At 63.0% G+C, this 4,123-nt stretch overlaps 1 protein-coding gene across 1 annotated transcript in view; it reads right to left on the bottom strand.

The window, feature by feature from the left end:
• The window catches only part of LOC113204861 (uncharacterized), an 18,837-nt gene extending 14,771 nt beyond the window's left edge, over nucleotides 1-4,066 (bottom strand). The window contains exon 1 of the mRNA XM_026420221.2: nucleotides 3,750-4,066. The gene's annotated coding sequence lies outside the window, so the exon portion shown is untranslated. The remainder of the gene's footprint in view (nucleotides 1-3,749) is intronic.
• Nucleotides 4,067-4,123: the final 57 nt, after the last annotated feature.

Here is a 4,123-nt window from a genome sequence, read left to right as displayed (position 1 = left end):
CCCCTCCCGCCGCCCCCGGGAACCTCTTATCAACGCGTCGCCCCCATTCTCCTCCCCACCTTCCACCCTCAGCGTTCCATACTTCGCACAATTGAGTGTGTTCTACGTATGTGTCCCGTTGGAGCAAATGCGTACCGGGTGTAACCGTGAATGCGCAGCAGTGTTGCGGGTTTGCCTACCAAATTCGCCAGTAAGGCGCCATGGCCCTTGCAGCCCTGGTGGGTATGCAATCCCGCAACACTGCTGCGCATTCACAGTTACACCCGGTACATTAGCCCGCATGCCCGCGTGCCGGAGGGGTCTTCATGGCGCCTCAGAAGCTCGGTGCCTGCAAGAGTAAAGGTAGGCCAACCCGCCCTACACATGTGCACCGTAGGCAAGATGTTGCCTACCTACCAGGCGCTAAGAGAGCTTGCAAGGGCTGAAATGAGCAGATTCGCTACGGAGAATGACGGACGTACTTTCTGGATGATCCCTTACGGCCCCGTACGAGTAGGCAACCCGTCCGCACGCCTGCAATGCGGGGCACGGTGACCACCATGAACGCAGAATTATCACTGCCGACGATGGATTCCAAGAAAGGATAGGAATCCGGAAGAAACAAAACAAAAAACTTGATACGTTCTTCAAAGTCACTTTCGCTTTTTCCTTCCTGGACGGCGTGTGTCGTCGCGCCGGTCTGTTCCGCGGCGCGGGCAGCAGGTAACGCCCGTCGCGCCCGTCCTTCCCCCTCGCACCGTCCGGGCGCACCGAGCGCAGGCGGGAGACGGCAACAACAAACTGCGCAGCCTTGCTTCGGACGCAGCTTCACATGCTCCACGCTTTCCCGCCTCGCGCGCGATTTGGGTGGACGCAAAGCACAACAAACGCGGCGGTGGGTGGCGCGAGGCGCAGCGTGGCGCAGCGTGGCGCAGCGTGGCGTGGCGCGCACGCAGGTCGCCCCGCCCGCACAATGCCCTTCTAATTGGCCGCGAGTGCTCATGACAACCGTAACCTCTTACGCGTTTTGCACTCCTCGCTTTTACACAATAGCTGGTTCTGAAGTGCGCCGGAGCGGAGACACATACTATACCCAGCTCATCGTCTGCAGCGCGTGGCCCCGGTAAGTTATTTCTTTCGAAACGCATCTACTTGGGCGTCTCGTCCTGGATTTTCTACGCCCTATTGGACGCGCGCCCAAACATCGCCCCGGGGCGGCACTTGCTTCGCTTGCTTCTGCGAAGCAGCAACGGCAGCAGTCTCTTAGATTGTCTCCTCATGCCAAGCAGCAGCAGCCACTCAACCGGCAGCCATGCAGCAATTCCCATCGAATGGAGGAGCCTTGGCGTGCATCGCGGACCGCCGGCGGCGTCCTCACGGGTGACGTGCCTGACGCGCCGCCCCCCCCCCCCCAATTACGTGCCGCACGTGCCTGAGCAGGTCCAGCCCGCCCGCCGGGCATCCTCCGTGATGGCCAACCGGAGCATGACGGTGTGTGCGGCTCCACGTCGTCGTCGTCGTCGTCGTCGTCGTCTGATCGTCATTATCGTCCTCTCGTCGTCACCGCCTTCTGGTCGTCGTCGTCGACGTCTCCTGATGGTCATTGTCGTCCTCTCGTAGTCGCCGCCTTCTGGTCGTCGTCGTCGTCGTCTTCTGATCGTCGTCCTCGACGGCGACGGCGTTCGTTTCGCCGCCGTCTGCTCGGCGTGCTTGTCGGTGCTGACGCTGTCCTCTCCTAAGAGCCGCTCCTCCGTGGTCGGATCCTATCGCCCCGGCCCGAGCCCCGGCCGCAGCCTCCCCCGGTGGTCCTCGTCTCCCTCCTCCAGCTCATCCCGGTGCCGACGGGGCGGTATCTCTCGCCGTCCGGACGGTACTTTGGACGCGGCATTACTGTAGTTTTACATTGCTGATCGGGGGGAAAGGGGGGGGGGGGGCACCGGCGACGACGACGCCCCCTGTCACGACCTGACGGCGGCGGGACCCGGGAGGGAGGGGTGGAGGGCGAGTCGTGCGATCTCTATCGGGGAGGCACGCACCGCTCGGCTCGGCGGCGAAAGGAAAGGACGAGCGGCAACGAGCGCGATGCACAAAAATCCGGGAATCCGGTGAGATGGCGTGGCGTGGCGTGCCCCCAGGCCCTTGCAACCAGCAGAGCCGGTCCTTCTTATGGCTGATTCAGTTAGGAGGGCCCTAGAAAGCGTGCCCGCCCCCGGCCCCGACCCGACCCGCCGATGAAAGGACCCTGATCTGGATTATAGGATACGGCAGAGGCCCTACAGCCTACGGCACAGCCCCAGAGCCGGGCGGCGATGCTGCTCCAGAATATCAATCATCGGTCACACACTTGCGGAAGTGGCGCGGCCAGAAGGGAAGGGCCTGCGCGAGAGGAAAGGAGGGGGGGAGGACGGGGCGGTGTAGGCGATTTGAAAAGCTGCACCGATCGTCTGGACCTCTTTTCCTCACGCATGCCCTCACTCTCTCAAATGAGTGTACGGACTACCATCGCATAGCAGAGTCTCTCTCTCTCTCTCTCTCTCTCTCTCTCTCTCTCTCTCGCACACTCACGCACACATGCGGAGTAAAGGGCGCGCTCGTTGGCCACGCCGCAGCGGCAGCGAGTAGTTTCCACGGCGCTGGAATGGGTTATTGGTCGGGGCTGCCCTCGCTCACGCCCTGCCGAGCGCAGGCCCGCCAGGCCCGCAGCTGCAGAGCCCGAGGAGCCTGCAGAGCCCGGTGGTGGCCTCAAATCATGAAGATCATGAGGCAAATTCCTCCACGGAATCAACGACTCCTCTCAACACACGAGTCGGCGCGCAAACGAGCTTTTTGCCGCTCGCAGCGCGAGAGGGGCCGCTGTGCCGCCGTGCCGCGCCTCCCGCACGTCTTCCACGACCCCACGCCTCCCTCAAAGGTCACCGCGCTGCCGGCCCGGCGGGTACGTTCACTCCTCGTGGCCGCCCCCAGGCCGCGGGGCTGCGAGCCGTGCGCCAACCCCTACGCGCGCACCCCCGCCGACAAGGCCGGAAGTTGTCCGGAAGGGCCTTCTAAAGCGCCGTAGGGGTGAATGGTGCAGAGTGATACAGACAACAACTAGGCAGCCCCTTAGAGTCGGTGAGTCAGGCCCCTCTCATGTCTCCCACGCATGCGATCAAGATATGTTTCCGTGAGGGGGCGGTTGTCTACCACTGCGGAGGATCAGGGAACATGGAGGGAGACTTGTGTCGCGCCGATTGTCTAACTTCGCGGGGGTTATTCCCTCGAGCTCGACCGAAGCGTGGGTGTGACGTGTACTAACTACCCTCCCAGGGTGCAGGCTCTGCAGGTCCTCGATGACGACAGGCGACACAACAGGCAGAGCCCACACCGCCCAGTCCCCAGTCCGGCTTGGGTTGGGCGCAGAGAATCCATTTGCTCCTCGGACCGTGGGCGGGTAGGGTCTGGTCGGCAAGAGGCAGGGCGTGGCGGGGCGTGGCGGGGCGTGGCGGGGCGTGGCGGGGCGGTGCCTCTCCTACCTCAGAGGAGCAGCAGCAGAGAACCACTACGACGCGGCCGTCGCGACGACAACGACCAAAACGAAAAAGAAGCACTCGAAATGAATTCAAAAGCGTAAAAAGAAGCACGGGACGACGACGGCCGCCCTCCCCGCCCCTCTCTCGCTCCCGTTGGACCGTACGGACGCAGCATCTCCGAGTGTATCCCTTCCGCCGCCGCAAAACAAGACATCAGCAGAGAGGAGAATAACGCGAAAAAAAAGCAACAAAAAAACTTACCTTGAGAACGTAATCCAAACAGGCGTCGAAAAACCCACACACGCGTTCAGCGCGGCCATACACACCCGCCTGTCATCAGGCACAGAAATGAGGAACCGACCGCAGCACAAACACTTGCTGATCACTGGTCTCCAGCAGACGACACCGCGGAGTCTCGACGCTCGCAAAGACGACGGCGTCGTCCGAGAGGTTCAGAGGTTCCCGCGCGCAACGTCTCGTGTAGAGCGGGACGCGACCGGACCGGCTGGACGGACGACAAGCACCGGGCTCCTCTCTCTCCAACACCGCATGGCGGACTGAGCGCGCGCGCGCGCGCGGCTCGGCGGCGCGGAGCGAGCGGCTGCACCGGGGGGCCGGCACCCGTCTCTCCCCCC

This window comes from Frankliniella occidentalis, unplaced genomic scaffold (genome assembly GCF_000697945.3).
Source record: "Frankliniella occidentalis isolate FOCC.00 unplaced genomic scaffold, Focc_3.1 Scaffold17, whole genome shotgun sequence".
NCBI classification, from domain to species: Eukaryota; Metazoa; Arthropoda; class Insecta; order Thysanoptera; family Thripidae; genus Frankliniella; species Frankliniella occidentalis.
The sequence above is the reverse complement of the archived record's forward strand: the minus strand, read 5'-3'. Positions and strand labels throughout refer to the sequence as shown.